Below are 20,174 nucleotides of genomic sequence, written 5' to 3' on the forward strand. Positions count from 1 at the left end.
ACCTTCCCAACTAGGCTAGGAGAGTGCTAAGAAGAAAAGGCAGGGGAGCAGGGGGAACCCCAGGGAAGGAAACAGGCAAGATCCAGGCGGGCGGGCAAGGCGAGTGAGCCAGGTGCCCCATCTCCTCTGCTGCAGCCCCCACCAAGGCTGCTGCACACCCAGCACAGGCCCTATGCTGGAGACTCAAGCTCACAGAGCCCAACCAGGCAGCGTCCCTGATAGCGGCTGAGCACGCTCTTTGAGAAACAGCCATGAAAACTCCGACAGAGCATGTGGCCCATGTCCCCAAGGGTCCCAGGCTTTTGCATTTCAGACCGTGACGTATGTCTGTGCTGGGTGGGAGGCAGCATCCGCATAACTGTCTGTCTCTTTGAGCGCAGCTCAGGCAACAGCTCTCACTGTTGCTGGGGCAGGAGGCTCTGCCCACCTTGAGCAGAGATGCCCTTCCCTGCGCAGCCAGGCCTAGTCTGGGGCACCTCCTGGAAGGCAACTGGGCCTCGGCAGCTCCTAACAGCCCCCACTGAGGCTGGCAGGGGTATACAGGGTAGAGGCCAAGGTGCAGGGCTGTGGAGCAGCTAAAACCCAGCCTGGCCCCTGACCAGCACAGCTTGCCAGGGCCTGCATACAAGAGCCTCTCCACAAGGCCCTTTCTAAAGTCAGCCGAGTCTGAGTTCAGCAGGCCCTTTCTGAAGCCGCCCAGTCACCACCTTGAGAGCCTGGTGCTCACCCGTGGCACTTCTATGTGCCAGGTCCTGAAGGTGGCAAGGTCAAGGCTACATTGGGGCTGACATGGACTCTGGCCTCTAAGGAGGGGTGGGCAGGCCCTAGGGGTCATAAGGAGGAGCAGCTCCCCCAAGGCCCACCATGTACAAGGGGCAGTGAAGTCAAACGGAGGGCCTCTGGCACTCAAGTGCCACAGTGAGGTCCACAGGAGACTGCCCTCTTTCCCAGGAGCCTCAGGCTGTGGGTCCCCTCCACTCCCACCCAGGCTGCCACTGCAGGCCCCACCCTGGCCCCACTGGGGCCCTTGTCTCCCCAGTGTCTGCAGCGTCCACAGTGGAGCCAGTCTGGAGCCACCGGCCCACCCAGGCTGCCTCATAGCGTCCACTCGGTGGTACCACACAGCAAGCGTGAACATGCCAGGACGTGCAAGTGCACCCAGTAGCACACGCAGGGAGTTACATGCACACAGTGGCCATGCACACGTGCGTGAGAACGTGTGTGGTCATTCTGCTCTGGTGGCTCTAGCCCCTAGCAGCCAGGACAGGGCTGGGTTGCTCACCCCACAAACCTGTACCCTGCCCTCACTCCCCTCAGGCCCTGGAGTTTTGTGCCCAGCCAGGCCGTGCAGGGGCCGGGCATCGTGCTCCCTATCCCAGGCTCAGAGGGAACAGTAGCTCCAACATGGCCCAGCCCAGGAGCTGGGCTCACCGCCTGGACGTGCATCTGCAGGACGCCCATCTGCAGGACCAACAAACTAATTTCTACCGGCACCCGGCGAAGCGGGACTGCACGGCCACTCTCCAAGGCCACTGTCCGAGGCAAGACAGGAAAGGCCTCCTTGGTTTTTTGTCTGTTTCTTCTATCTGCCCTCCTCGGTCCCTTCCTGTCTGGCCCATGTGCAGCTAGGCCTGGCTGCTGCCTCTGCTGTGGTCCTGCATGTTTGCTCCCATAGGGTGAGGCGTGTGCCCGGCCCAGTGCCCCCACTATCCTGCAGACACACTCCCCCCTACCCTGGATGCTGGGGGCTCAGGGACCCTGCTCTGCCCTGCCCCCACTGTCTAGACTCACCAGTCCCTACCGCTGGGTTCCAAGAAACATGAGGGTCAGTCTCTGGGGTCCAGGCCTGCTATGGGGCTCCCACCCCGCCCCCAATCCAGAAGCCCAGCCTCTGCTCTTCTGCTCCCCAGCCACGCACGGGCAGTTCCCAGCTGCTTTTCTCATCCAGACACCAAGAAGGGCAGGACAGAGTCAGCCTGTGCTGCAGCCACGCTCCCCTGCCTGCAACGCCTCGGCCCTCCATCACGCCAGCCAGGCGGGTCAACGGCAGAGCCCCTGGGGCACAGTGAGAGGCTGTGGTGATTAGTACTGACGAGCACACGACCTCAGCTGGTCATGCGTGACACCAGCTTCCTGCAGACGGCACTGGCAGGCTGCGGGAACCCTGAAGTTGTGCGGAAAAGTGGAATCCAAGCGGGCACCACGGGAAGCTCAGCCCCTCCCGCCCGAACAGGCCTCCCAGGCCCCTCCACTGTTTGGAGGGAAAGACCCAGGTAGGACTCCTGCCTGATTCTAGCCAGCTCAAGCAGAATGTCCCCATCACGAGAAGGGAGGTGCCTCTGCCCCTCCTGGCCACCACACAGAATCACAATGCCAGCCACGTCAGCTGAGGGCACCTCACCCCCTCGGCCTGCATGTGGAAATATGGCCAAGGCCTAGAGGACAACACTTGCCCACGATGCCGTCGGATGTCACAGCTGGGCCAGGCAGGTGCTGGGCCAAGGAGCCTCTGTGGGCACCTCTGGGGGGCACGGAGCCTGGAAACACCAGCACAGGCGCTCCACCTCCGTCCCTGAAGACGGCTGGAAACACCAGCCACCTCCACATATGCACCAGGGCCACCGTCCATGTGGACAGACCCGTGGCTGTACAGGCACAGGCTCACTGCCTGTCTGGAGCCAGCCCCAGGGGTTACCCACACTCAGCACCCTGGCATCTGGCCAGCCCCACTGGCTCCGGCCCAGGCCCCGCAGGTGCAGGGAGTGTGCAGGTGACGTGGCCCAGCCCTCGGCCCCCCAGCCCTGCCCTTGTGTGGCTGCATGCGTGCTTCAGGCCCGTCCATTTCTCTAAATGAGCCTTGATGGCAGCCGAGGCAGGGGGCGCCTGGTGAGTGCACCACCCCCACACTGGCGCGGCGGGAGCTGCCAGGACCGCGCTCTAACAAGCTTCAGATGTGGGATGACTAGAACCACAAAGTATGAATTTTTATGAGTCTAATAAATCACTCCACTTTTCTTGTGCGTGATGGCTCCCAGCACCTCAAGCGCTGCAGATGGAGGGCAGGAGCCCCTGTGTGTGGTGGTGGTGGCCGGGAGCAGGGCCACGGGGCCCTGAGCACCTCAAACCCTCTGGCCCTGCACCTGAGGCCGCTCAGCAGGGTGGAGAGCAGAGGCCTGCTGGCCGCTGCAATTAGGCCCTCCCTGCCAGAATCCCACATTGGCAGAAAAACTTGCCCCAAAGCCTAGTCAGCATGAACGGAAACTTTGCAGTTACACACACACACACTCACACACTCACTCTCATGCACACACTCACCCTACAACAGAGACGGCAGAAGACCCCAGCCCTGGGAGAGGAGGCACAGCTGCACCCAGCCTGTTCCGGGAGGCTGGGCCCCAGCACCTCCGTAGGTGGGCAGCTCGCAGCTGGCCGCACCAGCGGATGGCCCCTCAGCCTTCACGCCCTGGCCTCGGGGCCCTCAGCCACAGCCCCGTGGGATCCAGGGATTCATCTCTGACAAACATTTACGGATTATCAAATCACAACAGCAGCCCGACAGCACCGTAAGTCACCCTAAGCAGCTGTCCGCAGTGCAGTCTGAGGAGCTTGGGCAGCTCGGTGATGACAAATGACCGCCGTCAGCCGCCCTGTCCCCCCGTGTGGGATCCGTGCTCTCTGTTGTTCCACACTACCTGGTGTTTAATGACAACACTGTCAGCCCGAGACGCAGCACCACCGAAGCCGCCGCCGCCGCGACTGTCAGAGCCCTATTAAAGGGAAGATTGAGACCCTACTCTTCTTAAAGTCACTCAAGCAACACAAGCTGCTAGTTCCTGTAATTATTGTGCGCCAGCCATCGATCGCACGCCGACACCTGACCCGTCTGTACGAAATGGGAGTAGTTTGCTCCTCGACAGTCGCTATAGATTGTGGAGGGTGGGGCTTCCTCCCCTCTTCCCACTGCTCCACCAGCCTCAGGTGCAGGGGAAAAGGGGCAAAGCAGCGCCACCCACCCCTGGAACCCACCAGTCCCTGAGCCGAGGGGTCAGAAGGCGGGCTGCCCGAGGGGGCCTCCCTGCCCTCCACAGCTGCAGGGGACGGCGTAGCAGGCAGCTAAGGGGGTTCTCAAAAAAGCTGAACACAGGCCTTGGGCAGGGCATAGAGGAGCAGGAGGAAACAGGACCAAGCTGGGCCTGCACCCCAGGCCGCGCTCTGAGCAGGTGTGGTAGGCTCGGGGCAGGCAGGCTGCAGTGAGCGACAGCTGGGCTTGGGCCCAGCCAGGTGTGCACCCAGTCTCAACCCCCACTTCACAAAGGAGGAGACCAGATCCCAGGCCACATGCTTCGTGAACCATGTCCCCCAAGCTCTCCTCACCAGCCTGCAGCCCCGGCCAGCCTGGAGAGAGCCTGTGTGCCCAGGACCCAGGCCTATGGCTCACCTGCTGCCCATCTGGCCCTTGGGCCCTAAGGGGCACCTGGGATGAGCCCTTCCCAGGGCTGGGAGCTCTGACAGGATTGAGAACGCCTCTTCGGCTCGTCTCTGCTTTGACCCTGCTCCCACCTGCCCCACACACATTACTGGGGGCACCCAGGTATTTGAGGGCAAAAGAGCAGCTCCCAGAGGACAGACCTGCTCAGGGCCAGGACAGCAGCTCCAGGCTCTGAGTGAGCCACAGCCGAGCCCTGAGGCCCTGCCCACCAGGTCTCAAGGGACAGGACCTACAGGCAGCCGCTCAGCACAGCCTCAGGTCTCCCAGTCCACAGGACCTGGCCTTCTGCATGAGCGCCATGCCCTGGTGCTGCAGGAGAGGCTGGTGCTGCGGGCCAGTGAGCAGCTCCTGGGCCAGCATGGCCTAGCGCAGTCAAGCTCCCGTCTCAGAGAACCAGGTGATTCCACTGGACAGACTGGGCTGGGAACGGCCTCAGCCTAACCCAGGGAGTCCCAGGCCCTTCCCTCCCAGCCCACCCGACCTTCACATGGCTGGGCCTGGCTGGATCCCGAGGTCAGTAGAACAGATCTGGGGCCGAGTGGCTGCCAGGCAGCATGGAGACCCAGCTCCACCATGCGGCACGGCCTTCTCTCAGGAACCCTCCTTTGCTACCTCTAAGCACAGCCTGGGAAAGACTCTGGAGAGAGCCCTGGCAACACCCTCTACAGAAACCGCATATCCCACTCAGAAGCCACAGGCTGCCAGGACCCCAGCCACACGCCGCTCTCCTCTGGGCCACTCCTGGCCTTTCTGATGGCTGCAGGACAGTGGGCAGGCCGCAGAGGAGAGACCCTAGGTGCCAGGCACCGGGTGTGTCCCGAGGGCCTCCTCCAGGGCTGGTCTTGGCAGCACAGCATGGGGGCCAAGCCCACCGAGGCCGGAGATGGCGCGTGGGAGCCACGACCGCAGTCTCAGCAGCACTGGCTCGCCTGCTTGTGCTCCCTCTGGCACACACACGTGCACTGGGGACCCTGAGAAGGCAGCAAGGGGCTCCCCCACCCTCAACCCACCCAATGGGGGCCACAGGGGGAAGGCACAGAGGTTCCCCGGGCCTTGGCTGCGGTGGCAGCAGCCCGGCAGGCAGCCCTTACCTTTGAGGGAGGCCCATCTCTGCTCCTCTGGACCCTCCACTCCCAAGCACAAAGCGCAGCCGCCATCCGGCGATGCCTCCCCAGTGCACAGTGAGCGAGGGGCCCTGTGGGGGCTGAGGCCAGGCCAGGGTGCAGGGGGCACTACCCCAGCCTCCCCAGGAAGGGGACTCAACGGCCCTCTGAAGGATAGGGGAGGGGAGGCAGCAAGTGTGCTGAGGGCTGACAGGGGGCAGTGGGGCACAGGGCCAGACAGGCAGTGGCCCAGCATTTGGGTTAGGGTAGGAGCCAGGGAGGCAGGCTGCAGACAGGCCCCGCACCAGCTCCACTCCCCTAACTAGACTCCTGGCCAATGCCCTGGGGCTCCAGCCTTCAGGGCCAGGCAGGGAAGGCGGGGGTGATAACTACCAGGCCAGTGCCAGCCTCTGGCCCTCAGGGTGCCACAGTGCACTGGGCGGGACCTGGGGTCGTAAGAGCATCTTTCAGTAAGACGAGCTCATGTGTCTTGAAAGCACAAAGGTCGAGAATGACTAAGCCCCACATTTCTCATTACCCCAGGTCCGAGCACCCCACATCACAGCTGCAGAAACCGAGGCTCGGGCTGCGGAGGCGAGCCCCAAGTGCGGGCAGGATCTGACCAGCGGGCACGTGTGCTCACACAAGGACAGGTGAGCATGCAGCGCTGTGTGTGTGCACGTGAGCCACAGCGGCCCACACAGCAGCACAGGGCAAGTGGCCGGCCTCACCTTTCACAGCCACAGGCCCCACGGGCAGGCCACCTGGGGATAACAGCCTGACCAGGCCCCAGGGCAGCCAAGGCCGCCACTTCATCCCACGCACAGGACTCATCACCGGCCCGAAGGCTGCGCTGCAGGGGACACATGACACCAGGGCCCAGAAGGGCCCCGCCTGTGGGAAGCCACGGCCCAGCACCTCTGAGCCAGAAAGTATCACAGCAAAGCTAGTCAGCCCCATGCCAGCCCAGCAGATGCAAACAGCCCCCTAGCCTGCCCAAGGCCGCCCCCCAGGCCTGGCAAGACTGGAACACCACTGATTGCCCCACCCTCTTCCTTCAGCCCCAGGGTCCCACATGAAGGCACAATGGAGCTGGGTGGACTTCTTTGGGATCCAAAGAGGGGCCCTGGCAGGAAGCAGGAGCAGTGGGGGTGCCCAGAGATCTGCACAGCAGCCCCGGCCCTGGACACATGGCCAGCATCATGAAAATGCTGCCCAGGGGCCGCCATGAGGAAGAGGCAGGTGGGGTCTCCTCCTCAACAGAACACAGGCGGCTGAGAGGGCAGGCTGGGCACAGGCTCCCCTGCCAGGCCCTGACTTGGGAGGAGGTGAGACCACCCTTACGGGGCCACCCCAGCCACGCATGTGGTGGGAGGGGCAGCTGAGGCCGCAGGGAAGGCCAGGGGGCGGTGGAGCCAATGGCCAGCCGCCCACCCTGTGCCCCACCCAGCCCTGGTACTGCTTCAGCCTCCCAGGCCCACACAGTAGGAACTGGCAGGGAAGCACTGGGGTGCAGGTCAGGGTGCTGGTTTCAGGGGGACCCACCCAGACACACCCAGATTACCCAGCCCTGTGAGTGTCTAGCTGGAGCCGAGCTTTGCATCCTCCAACCCTCAGGCAGAGCCCAGGCTGAGCCGTTTCCATTTCCCACAAGGTTCCAGGCCTTTCCATGTTTTGTGGGCATCCACCCCGAGACATACCAGATCCCAGCTGGCAGGCACTGCCCCACTCACAAGGCTATGGGGCTAAATCTCATAGCATCCTTGGGCAGAACATCTAATTTCCCACTGAGGGGCAGCTCACTGTGCCCACAAGGGCCCACCCCAGCCCAGGAGCTAGGCGGGAACCTCCCCGTCCCTGGCCTCATCCTCTAGCCTTGCTGGCTGGGAACTATGACCTCTGCCCAGCAGTGCCCCCAAGGCTAGGTTTCTGGCCTGAACTCCCAGAGAGGGCATCAGGTTCACAGCAGCAGGTTTTCCGGCATACAGGCAGACTACCCACCAAGCCCACCAGGTTCTCAGCACAAACAGCTGGCCTGGACACAGAAACAGACCCTAGGCGGGGTGAGCCCAGACCCACCGCAGCCCTGCCCAGTCCAGAGGGTTCTCAACAAGAAAACCATGGCCTGGCAGCCTGGCTCCTCCCAAGAGGCCTTTGCCAGTAAGTCGACGCAAGGAACCTGGAGACGTGGGGTGGAGGCACTGGCCAAGGTCAAGGGGCTACTGAGCACACTGAGACCCAGGCCTCAAGAGTGCAGACACGTGGTGTGGAGCCTTGAAGCGCTCAAGGGACTGACCCCACCCTCCACCCAGTGGGACCTCCTCCCAGGCCTTGAGAGCTCCTCAAGTCCTACTGCCCCGTTGGGCAGGAAGGGGCCAACGGCCCTACCCCCAGCACTATGTCCGCCTCTGGGGAGCTCCCAGCAGGCCAGGGGACTGACTGCGGGCAGGAAGCCCAGACTGGAGCAGCTCCAGGCCTCCTGCACACGGGGCATCTGCTACCTGTGTTTTCAAAGGGTCCGGAAACAAGCCACACCTGCAGCCATCCCCCATCCCCGCCCGGGCACCCACTGGAGCAGGCAGGAGGTGGGATGGGCATGGAGGACGGCCTGGGAGGCCAGCCCTATCCAAGCACCCTTCCTGCACCGCCTCACTGCATTCTCACCCCACAGCAGTGAGGCCAGGACACGAGCCCACTTCCTGTCAGTACACCTGCCTGGAGCTCTCAGAGCTTGAGCCCAAGGGGGTCCCCAGGAAGAACATAAACTGAGCACGCATGCATCTTTTAGGGGTGCTGGAACAGGAGGGAGGGTTTTTCTGTTCCCCACCCCTCACCCCACCCATGCAGCCCCGGCCTCTGGCCACAGAGGGGACATCGACGGGCACAGCTGCCTTGGGGGTTCTCCCTGCTGGGGGCTCAGGGGATCCCCACGAAGTGCCCTCTGTGGAGGGTCGTACTGGAAGGGGTATGCCTGCCCAGGTGTGTGTCTGGGGTCCCTCTCCTGCTGGCCACCCTGGAAGCGTGTGGCCCGGCGTTGAACCCTTTGAGGCCTGGTCCTCTGCCAGCCTTCCCTCAGGATCCAAGTTTACCCCTGAAATAGAACCTGATGACCTGTGGCCTCAGCAGAGCCTGGCTCGCTGCAGATGTCACTGTGGCTCCTGACAAGCCTTTACATGGGCCACACACAACCCTGTGGGCCGCAGCACCACACAGCACAGAAGACTCCCTGACCTGACTACAGACCTACTTCCTCCGGCTCATTAAAAATGTATTGGAAGCCAGGCGCGGTGGCTCACACCTGCAATCCCAGCACTGTGGGAGGCCAAGGCAGGTGGATCATGAGGTCAGGAAATCAAGACCATCCTGGCCAACATGGTGAAACCCCGTCTCTACTAAAAACACAAACAAATTAGCAGAGCATGGTGGCACACACCTGTAGTCCCAGCTACTCTGGAGGCTGAGGCAGGAGAATTGCTTGAACCCAGGAGACGGAGACTGCAGCGAGCCAAGATCACACCACTGCACACAGCCTGGGTGACAGTGCGAGACTCTGTCTCAAAAAAAAAAAAATTTATTGGAAGCCAGACGCAGTGGCTCACACCTGTAATCCCAGCACTTTGAGAGGCTGAGGCAGGAAGGTTACCTGAGGTCAGGAGTTCAAAACCAGGGATGGACCCTGCAGCAATGTGGCCAGCACAGAGCGGATCCTGGTGGGCTCTGAGCCCACTCCTCAGCCCTCCCACAACTGCCACAGGTGGGGATGCAGTCCCAGAGTCCACAGCTACTGAGTCCAGTCTATGATCCCAAGCCCTAGGGGAGAACTCCCCGGGGGCTGAGGCTGAGTCCCAGAGCCCCTGACGTGCCATGCTCTGCCAGGAGCCATGCCACCACAAGCGCAGGGCAGCCTCAGTACTTCATGCCTGACTATGCTGGTCAGACACCCAGCTGAGGGGCCCAGAGTTCACTGCCCGCTGGCCTGCCTCAAAGAAACCCTGGCTTGGCCATGAGGCCGCAGCCCCAGAGCCAGCCCCAACCCCATCACACTAGTGGCAAGCAAGCTGCACGCAGATGGGTCAAGGAAGGGCCAATAGCAGCTGGCCCTGGCCCGGGGAGAGGAGACTGGCCCGTGAGCTCCAGGCACATACCTGACACCTGGCTCCTGGGCAGCGCCTCTGACGCAAAGCAGGGTGAGCAGTGCTCCCCTGCACAGCCAGCCTCCCCGCACCGCCGGCCTCCCCCCGCACCGCCGGCCTCCCCCCGCACCGCCGGCCTCCCCCGCACCGCCGGCCTCCCCGCACCGCCGGCCTCCCCCGCACCGCCGGCCTCCCGACACCGCCGGCCTCCCCCGCACCGCCGGCCTCCCCGCACCGCCGGCCTCCCCCGCACCGCCGGCCTCCCCCCACCGCCGGCCTCCCCGCACCGCCGGCCTCCCCCACACCGCCGGCCTCCCCGCACCGCCGGCTTCCCCGCATTGCTGGCTGCATGGCCCTGGCCTTCAGCTCCCTGGAGGAAGAGGACTGAGAGGAACAGGGAGGGCAGTCGATGCTTCTGCCCACAAGACCCCACAGCGGGGGACCTGCCAGCCTCCCCAAGCCCATGCTCTGTATCCATACTGTGCAGACCAGCCAGCAGCAGAAGCAGGTACACAGACCACGCCAGCCCCTGGCCTGGATGCACATCGTTGCCAGCCCCTGGGTCAAAGGAGCCAGATGGGAACCTGGGGGCCCGGGGCTGATGTCCGAGACAGGGCTCCATAGCAGACACTCAGGCAAACCAACAGATAACTTGACACTTAGTGCCCAAAAGCTGCTGAATTTGCAGTCATCATATCTAGCTACAGATTTCCTTTGAAATTCCATCTACTCTCTCTGTGAGCCCTGAGAAGGCCCGGGCCATGCAGTTGTGCCTGGGCATCTCCAGCCGGACCAGATGCAGCCATGGCACTTTCTTGGCTTCTCCTGGGCTGGGCGACACCTCACAGCAGGGCTCTGCCTGGCCTGAGGCTCCTCCAGGAGCTGATGACAGTGCCAGCCTCCTGCTGAGTGATGGCTCCGGACAGCAGGATCAGCACAGCCTTGAAGAGCCATGGGTGAGAGAGGAGAAAGGAGGCCCTGAGGGGTGGCGGGTGGCGCAGGCTCCTCTTCAGGATTCCCGTGGCTGTCTAGAAGCCCTAGCAGCAGAAGTGGAACACGTGGCCCAGCGCTTTCCAGAACAGCTGGACCCACAGACTAGAGTCTGTGTCCCTCCCAAGGCAGAGCCACCCAAGGGACCCCACAGCACAGAAAGGGGAGGTCTCAGCTGGGAGAGAAGCGTCTCTGGGGCCCATGTGAGGGGGCTCCTTGCACGTCACCCTGCTCCCATGAGGACACGGACCAGAGGCTGCAGTCACCGGGCCCAGCCCTGGAAAGGGAGCACCAATCAAGGGTGCTACAGACAGCCCCGGTCTTCCTGCTACGCCTTCCCACACGCCTCTCTACAGGGAGCACGGCTCGATGGCCAGCTGGGATTCCGCCACCCAGTACACACGCAGTGACCAGAGCTGGCCATGCACTGTGGCAGATCTGTACCAAGGGACAAGAGGACAGGGAACCGGCCAGGCCGGGGCTGGGGGGCGGGCAGTGCCTCTGCACCACCCTCCCAAAAGGCCTCCCCACCCATCTGGATGCCATGCCTGCCACACAACCCAAAGCCTGCCATCTGCCTGGGCCTGGCACTGGCCCCACTTCAGTGGCATTTGCCTGCGGCTGGCCCAGAGGCCAGGCGGCTGGTACACCCACTGAAGGTGTAGGGGGCCTAGAGAACCCCCACAGCCACCACAGTTCAAGTCCACCCAGGGCCACATCAAAACCCACGCTAGGGTGCAGGCTGCTGCCCCAATGGGGCCACAGAGGGCACTGACTTCAGTGGGGTCCAGTGGGAGAGACCTTGGCTGGACATTCTTTGTCTGCCATCAGGCAAGAGCCCAGCACCTCCCACCAAGAGCCGCAGCGGTGCCATCAGGACCTTGCCGGGCCAGACTGGCTCACCAGCCACAGTCCCAGCATAGCACCAGAGCTCAGTGGATGCCCAGTGAACAAAGGCAGGGTCAGCTCTGGGGGATGAGTGGCAGGAAGACCAGGTGCCCGTGGGCAGGAGACACTGGGCTGAGAGGCTGCTTCCTCTCCCAGACCTGCTGGTGCAGAGCAGGAAACCCCTCGGGGAAGCAGGACTCCCCATCAGAACCCCGCCCAACACGCATGTGAACTTCGTGCAGGGGAAACAACCAGTGGGGATCACAGGGGTCCCAGCCGATGCCCAAGTCCACGTGGACTCTGACCACACCCAGCACTGTCACCACCCAGCGGTGCCACAGCAGTGCCCTCAGGCAAGGGTCAAGTTGGAGAGACAGAGGAGGCTGGCAGGGGCCGCTTATGGGCAGCAGATGGGGCACAGGAGGCTACAGCCCCAGCAGGGGCCTAGACGGGGGCCCAGCAACATCCTGACCCTATGCAGAGATGGGGCCAAATCCCAGAAGGCGCAGGCCACATTCATCCCCAGCAGGAGGCCGCCTCGGCACCCAAAGCCACACTCCCTCCCCATCCCCTCAACAGAAGGCCGGCTGAGGCTAGCAGAGCCATATCCCCCGTTCCCCAGGTAGGAGAACCGAGCGCTGGTGAAAAGACACTGCCAGGAGGCAAGCAGGGGGCAGGTGCACTGGCCATGCTGGAGACAGACCCCTGAGAGGCCGCCCACAGAAGAGCACAGGCGGGCAGAGTGGGAGGAGGACCAGGCCAGCAGACGTGGCCATGGGGACAGCCGTGGGCCGTGTCCCCCAGCCACCCAAGCACTTGGCAGTGTGCCCCTGGCTGCCTGGTGAGGGTCAGCAGGTGGCAGGGCTCATGCAGCCCCAACACAGGTGGCAGCAGAGCCTGTGTCCTGAACCCCAGTGCCCACTGCCCGGTGGGCTCCTGAGAGAGGCCGCCAGGGTGAGAGGGACCCGCCTGGGCTCTCGGGTAGGTGTCCTGCACTCAACTCAAAGTCTGCCAGGACACGTGATTGGGGGATGTGCCAGCCCTGGGCTGGGAGGAGAGGGACAATCCATTCAACAAAAGGAGTAGCCCATGCTGTCCCAGCCTGGGGACCCAGGGACCTGCGGCAGTGTGAGTTCTGGCTCTCCTGAGAATGCCACCCTGACCAGGCAGCCCAGGTCTTCAGCTCTGCGCCCACAGACCAGTGCAGCACCACCACAGCATGCACGCGATCCCACACCAGTTCCGTGGAGGCCTCCAGCATGTCTGATAATTTATGCAACATTCAAGGATCGCTGTGGCTGCCTTTCCTGAAGGCTAATTCAGCATTTTCTTTTTTCCTTATGAAAGCAGGACTCCAGATGTAACTGCTCTCATGCCCTTTCACGGGGTTCACCAGAGTAAAATCGAACAGCCCAGCTGCATACAGCAAGCGATGGTGGATCGCAGACCCCAGAGGCGCCAGGCAGAGCCTCCCAGGTGGCCAACGCTAGCCGCCAGCACAGCCCGGCAGGAACACCACACCGGGGACAGCACCCGAAGGCACCGCTCAGCCCCACAGCAACAACTCTCGACCCCATTCGCAGATACGGAACCGAGCACCGGCAAGAACAGACGGATGGGACCCAAAGTCTCCCGCCAGGCCATGCCTGCACCACGCCTGGGGGCTCATAACCATCCTCCTGGCATCCAGCGAAGATCGAGGCCACAAGCACCAGACCCGGGGCTCGCTCACCGGGTCTCTGAGTGCTGCTGCCCACCTCCACCAGCCTGCATCGTTCAAAGGGGCAGGACAGTGGCTGGGCAGGGAACCCTGTGGCTTTTCCTTCTGCTGGGCAGCAGCCCTCTGCCAGGCCCTCACCCCTCAGTTGCCCACTGAGTGTGGTGACCGTCCTGCACACAGGGCAGCCAGGGTGCTCCCCAAAGAACCTTCCTAACAGGCAGGATGGACAATACACAGCAACTCCTGCAATAGGAAACAGGCAGGAGGAAGGAATGCCCCTGGTGGCGGAGCGAGGAGCTGGCCCAGGAAGACAGACCACGGCCCACCTAACAGACTCCTGAATGAGGGGAGCAAACTGTGCACACCTATGGATGGGGAGGGGCCTGGCCAGAGGGCGGGCCTGGTTGGAGCTGGGCAGGGCCTTCGAGAGGGGGCAGGGTCAGTCGAGAGAAAGCAGTTGGGTTTTTCCCACACACCGGAATCCACAGGCTGCGGTGGCCACTGGGAGAAGCTGCTGGGGACAGAGGGGCAGAGGGGCCATCATACTCCCAAGCAGGTGCCTGCTCAATGACATCCCCATAAGTATCTGTGGCCAAACAGTGCAAAGCCACAGCATGGGCTGGGTGCAGAATCCAGCCAGGCCTCTGACGCAGGGCTGCCTGGCAAACCGCCCCCTCCCCAAGGTACTGGGAGGCAACACAGAAAAGACCCATGTGCCCGGGGAGAACCCGAGGACACAGGGAGGGCCCTAGGGACCGCTGAGGACTCAGAGGGGTCACAGCCCTCTGAACAGCCGCCAAGGCAGGCCCTTTCGAGACCCAGCAGCCAGGAGGCAGCAGTCCAGGAACTGTCCCACCACAGTAGGGGGGACCCCACACAGGACTGGGCGGGCGGCCAGGGCCCTGGGGAGGCTGCCTTCGGCTTTGCCAGGGCAAGAGTGTGAGACCCAGTATCCAGGGAGCACCGTGTGATCAAGGGACCCCAGCCCCTCAAGTCCCACTCTGGGTCCTGGGCTGGGGCTGGGGAAGGCCATGATGACCACCTAGTAGCAGGGAGGGGCTGAGGGGCAACGGCTCACACAGGGTCTCCCTGGGCACTTTTTCAGAGAAACTCGGACTCACAAGCATCCGGGCTGATGAGGATGGGCATCTGGGCCCCAGCAGACTCACCCAGGCAGGGCGGCCCTGGAACCTGCCGACACCAGCCAGAGTAGGGTCCAAGACCCAGACCTGCCCTTGCTGCCAGTGACCTGGGGTGAGTGGAGACTCTGCTTCTCCTCTGGGAAAGCTGACAGCAGTTCCTCCACGCCCCGGGGCCGGCACAGCAGACTGAGGGTCAGGTAGGAAACGCCCTTCATGTGTCCACCAAGCTCTGGGCCAGATGCAGATGCCTGGTCTGGCTCCCGTCAAAGCCTGGGCAGTCAGCAGGCCTCAAGTCAGCCTGGTTGTCCACATGAGTCCACTCTGCAAGCTGGGCCCTTTCTGTCCACCACAGGTGTGCCCAGGCCCTGCCAGGCCCGCATGCTCACCCAGTATGCTGGCGACGAATCTGGAAAGGCGGCCACTTCCCAGGCAGGGCCCAGGGCTCATCCCAGGCCATAAGGGAAGGGGGCAGGCCACCGGCATGTGTCCCCCGTCCCAGGTGAATGCAGCAGAGGGCCCTCCCATCCCAGCAGATGACGACACCACTGCCCACCCACCTGCCACGACCTTTCATTGGCATAAAACAGCAGACGTTTCCACGTGGCTGGTAGGAGCCCCATCACCTCCTGCCACCAAGAAGTTCCCCAGCCTGGGTGCAGGGTGATGGGTGGGAGAGCTGGCCTGGCCCAAAGTGTACAGCCTGGACAGCACCCCTCTGCACAGGCCGGCCAGGCTCAGGGCATCATGCCTGTCCTCTCAAGGTGGCCGAGCACAGCGACAGGCCCCAGGAGGACGCACCACGAAGCTGGCCCCACATCCCCCACACTGGGTCTCATTCTGTCACGCAGGCTGGGGTGCAGTGGTGCCAGTCACAGCTCACTATAACCCTCAAACTCTCAGACCTAAGCAATCTTCTCACTTCAACCTCCTGAGTAGCTGGGACTACAGGCATGTGCCACCACATCTGGCTAATTCTTGTGTTTTTTGTAGAGATGGAGTTTTGCCATGTTGCCCAGGCTCTTGAGCCCCTGGGTTCAAGCAATCATCTGCCTCAGCCTCCCAAAGGGTTGGGATTCCAGGTATGAGCCTCAGTGCCTGGCCAGTGTCTCATATCCTCATCCCACAGCTGCCAACAGACCCATCCCCGGGAGAAAAGGGAAGGAAGAATCAGAAGGCAAGGGGCACATGGACAGCAGAGGGACAGACCCCCAGGAATCTCCTGCCCCGCCTCCAGCCGAGGTCTGACTCCAGGCCCAGAGGACTCTGGAGGGCCGGGGAGGCAGGGAGGGGAGGAGAGGCACCGAAGAGTCAGGCTGCAACCTTCCTAACAGCCTCAGTCCCCAGGCGTGAGCGGCCACACTGCTGCTGAACAATGCACTTTTGAATTCAATTAAAGCGATTATCTGTTGTGCCAAATAAATTGTGTACAGCATATATCCTGCAGCACTTTACACCTCCAGGCTCATTATTTCCTAACTGTTTCCTCCTGTTTATGCCTCTCAAATTAAATTGCTGATCATATGCGCCAAAATAAAAAATGAACGCACCTTGTCCTGAGAAAATTGATTCTCCCTCTTCCTGCACTGGCGATTGCCAGGTTTTATATACTCTGTTCTTGGTGATCATTAGTAATTCAATTTTCTTTTTATTAGTCCCCTTATCTGCTGAACAATATAGTGGCAGAGCTGACCTCTTTCGCACGGGTAAATGTTTAAAATCTTTTCCCTGATTAATTTTGCCAGTTAAGAAAAAGAGGAGAAATGGCCCGGCTCTTAGCCATCACAATGAATAAAGCTTAATGTTGATTGTGATGGAATTTCTAATGCCAGGGAAATTGATTGAACGCGGCAATTATGCTGCAATAGTAACTCAGGGGAGATGGGATCGCTTTCTCCTGGTCGTAGCCTTTTGGTTATTTAAAATAATCCAATTTGCAAGGATAATTATGTATTAGCGTTTTATCTACCACTTGAAATGAACAGGGGAGTTTCGATACTGGCCCAGCATTAGCAGGTTATTGCTGCAAATTACTTGATATCTGCTTTCTTTCACATAAAGAGGAAATTAGGCGATCAATTACCAAAAAAGGGCGGATAGAGCGGATAGGAGGGGCAAGCGCGCCCTCTGCTGGCCACTGGGCAGCACAGCAGCGCTGTCTGGCTTCTTCCAGAAGCCCCTGTCCCTAGTGCAGGAGCCCACAGGGCAGTCCCCGTTGGACACTGGGACACTGCAGTCTCCCTAAGAGGAAAGGTGGAGCTGGAACTGAGCTTTTGCTGGGCAGAAAACGGGGAAAGAGAAAACTCCAAGCAGTCAAATGAAGGAGCAGCCCCACCTGACAGCCCTATCCACAGCCCACACAACAGCAGCATCCAGCAACGCTCCAGCTGATGGAGGCCTTGGCCACCCAGGAGGGCTGAGGGAGGGTCTGGGAAGAGCTCACTGGCTCTCCAGACACTGCAGCATTAAACGAAACAAAGCTGGGCCCTGCCCAGGAGCCCACGTGGCCAGGGCTGAGGATAGGCAGACGTCAGTTCTTAGGCAGGCAGGGAGGGAGATGGTGGGCCTTGCAGGAGGGTACCTGAGGGACCCACGCACCCACTTCCTGGGCCCCAGCCTCCCATCTCCTCAGCAGATGCCCTGGCCATGCCCATCTCCCCTGCAGCCAGCTACCTGAGTGGCCACACCAAGGTGAGTGGCCAGGCTTGGCCTCTCACCTCCACGCACTCCCAGCCCGCTTCAGAGCTTGCAGGCTCTGCTCCTCGGCCTGGTGTCCACAGCCTTACACAGAGGCCCTCCTGACTCACTGCCCACTCAGGCCAGACACCCTGGGGCCCTGAATCCTCCCCTCCAAGGGTCCTCTCCTGTACCTCCCTGGCTTCCCAAGTAACCAGAACCAACCCCCTTTCCCTCCTGTGGCCTACAAGACCCTTTCCTGGGCCCTGGTCCTCTGCCCCGCTGGCTCCATCCCCTCCAAGCCACACTCCTGGACAGTGAACTGGCCCCACAGCCTCCCTGTGCTCCTGGAACACAGTAAGTTTGTTCCCACCTCCACCTCAGCCTGCAGAGCTGAGCCCTGTTCCCTCCTCTCTGCTCAGGTCCCCTCCTCAGAGAAGCCCTCCCATCCGGAGAGCAGCTCTCTGCAGCTAGCCCAATGCTATGCCCCTGCCTGTTCCTCAGAAGGCATTTTCCGCCTGAAGCACGTTTCTGGCCTATGTACAAGCATTCTGGTGGCTGCCTGTCTCCACCAGTGGAAAGCGTCTCCAGCCTCATCTTTTCTTCACCTTCACCGCAGTATCCCCAGCAGCCAGCAGGCTGCCAGGCACAGTGGGTCAACTTGCCAGACGGGCCAGTGGTGGTCGAGTGAGTGAGACACCTCCCCAGCCCTTCCTCACACAGGACCTTCTCCTCTCGCTCCATGCAGTCATCATGCTGGTCTTTTTTCTTTTTCTTTGAGACGGAATCTTACTGTGTCACCCAGGCTGAAGTGCAATGGCGCGATCTCGGCTCACTGCAACCTCTGCCTCCTGGATTCAAGCAATTCCCCTGCCTCAGCCTCCCAAGTTCCAGGATTACAGGCGCTCGCCAGTACACCTGGCTAATTTTTGTATGTTTAGTAGAGACGGGGTTTCTCCACGTTGCCGAGGCTGGTCTTAAACTCCTGACTTCACATGATCCACCCACCTCAGCCTCCCCATGTGCTGGGATTACAGGCATGAGCCACCACGCCCAGCCTCGTGTTGGTCTTTTTTTATTTTTTCCCTTTTTTTTTAATTCAGTCTCCATAGAGACTGGCAAAAATTGCCAGTGCCGACTATATTTCAAGTCATCATGGCAGGGTATTGGGAAAAGTTTTCAATTAGCAATAATCGCGCCTCAGATAAACCTCATAGGCTACAATGCTGTCGCTGCGCAAAGCTTCATGTTGGTCTTTACGAGTGTGGCTAGGCCCAGTGGCTCACACCAGTAAGCCCAGCACTTTAAGAGACTAAGACAGAGGGATCACTTGAGCCCAGGAGTTCAAGACAGGGTCTTGCTATGTTGCCAAGCCTAGGACTATGTGTTGCAACGTAGCAAGATCCTGTCCCTACAAAAAATTAAAAATTAGCCAGGCATAGTGACATGCACCTGTAGTCCCAGCTACCCAGCAGGATCACTTAAGCCCAGGAGGGTGAGGCACGGCCAGGGCGTCTGCAGTGAGCCGTGATTGGACCACTGTACTCCAGCCTGGGAGAGAAGGCCCTGTTTCTAAAAACATTAAATTAAAAAAAAACAACGATGAGATCAATTACACCCTCCCCCAGGGAGGCAGGGTTGCAGCAGCCCCTCAGCTGTACACTAGGAAACGCTCAGCCGGTAAAGCTGGTGGCCTCCCAAGCCCACACTCCTCCCTGCAGGCATCCAGGGGGGGCCAAGCAAGGCCCTGCCAGCAGGAGCAGCCTCTACCGTCCCTGGCCTATGCCCCACTCTACTAAAGGCCTGAAGAGGGAACAGGCCAGGTGAGTAGGGCTGACCCTGCGCCCAGTGGGGAGCCTGTCACCCCAACCACCACGCCATCTGCAAGCCTTGGCCTCCCACTCAGCAGCCCCTGCTGGCCTCCCGTAGCTGGAGGCCTCCTTGACCCCGCCTCCCCAAGTGCCAGGGGGTACCACCCACTGTCCACTTCCAGACCTAAGCCCCTTCCGGCCACCTCACTGTGGCCGCCCGGGACCCTGTGGGTCTCTGCTTGCTCCCTATCACCAGGATGAAATTCACATGTGTCCTGGCATGCAGCAGGTGTCACCTAATGGGGACAGCCAGCCAGCACCTCCCCAGCCTCACTTCCTCCTGTGCGGCAGCCCTCCCTCTGGGACCCCAAGCCCTGCCCTTCCGTGGCAGCCCCCACACAGCTCTTGGCTCTGCCCAGGCCCCACTCCTTCCTGAGCCTTCTGAAGCCTCCCCAGATGATAGTACCCTTGGCTGGGTTTCTTCTTTTTTTTTAAGACAGAGTCTCGTGCTGTCGCCCAGGCTAGAGTGCAGTGGTGCAATCTCGGCTCACTGCAGCCTCCCAGACTCAAGCAGCTCTCGTGCCTCAGCCTCCCCAGTAGCTGAGATTACAGGTGTGTGCTGCCATGCCTGGCTAATTTTTGTATTTTTGGTAGAGATGGGTTATTTATTTATTTATTTTTGAGATGGAGTCTCACTCTGTCACCAGGCTGAAGTGCAGTGGCGCGATCTCGGCCCACTGCAATCTCCGCCTCCCGGGTTTAAGCGATTCTCCTGCCTCAGCCTCCCAAGTAGCTGAGACTACAGGCACGTGCCACCACACCCAGCTAATTTTTGTATTTATAGCAGAGACGGGGTTTCACCATGTTGGCCAGGATGGTCTCAATTTTTGACCTCATGATCCGCCCGCCTCGAACTCCCAAAGGGCTGGGATTACAGGCATAAGCCAGCACGCCCAGCCAGAAACGGGGTTTTGTCACATTGGCCAGGCTGGTCTTGAACTCCTGGCCTCAAGTGATCCTCCCGCTTTGGCCCCCCAAAGAGCTGGGATTACAGGAGTGAGCAACCACGCCCAGCCTTGGCTGGATTTCTGAGCACCAGTTCCCAGTCAGCATGCCCAGGTCCAAGCCTGCTCAATCCCCAACGCCCCACCTTCCCCAGACATCACAAATACGAACTTGGGAAGCCACTGCCCTAACGTGCCCAGGGGAACCACAGAGCTGCACA

At 61.1% G+C, this 20,174-nt stretch overlaps 1 protein-coding gene and 1 non-coding gene across 2 annotated transcripts in view; both read right to left on the reverse strand.

Annotated features, from left to right (window-relative positions):
- ZC3H3 (zinc finger CCCH-type containing 3) overlaps window positions 1-20,174 on the reverse strand; it is a 94,212-nt gene that overhangs the window by 68,352 nt on the left and 5,686 nt on the right. The gene's annotated exons all lie outside the window — the stretch shown is intronic.
- Window positions 18,242-18,382, reverse strand: LOC135278226 (U4 spliceosomal RNA). The gene has a single exon (XR_010345762.1). It is a non-coding gene; the product is annotated as a U4 spliceosomal RNA (small nuclear RNA).

The sequence above is a fragment of the Aotus nancymaae genome, unplaced genomic scaffold (genome assembly GCF_030222135.1).
Source record: "Aotus nancymaae isolate 86718 unplaced genomic scaffold, 86718_ANA_hifiasm-v0.15.2.pri h1tg000036l, whole genome shotgun sequence".
NCBI classification, from domain to species: domain Eukaryota; kingdom Metazoa; phylum Chordata; class Mammalia; order Primates; family Aotidae; genus Aotus; species Aotus nancymaae.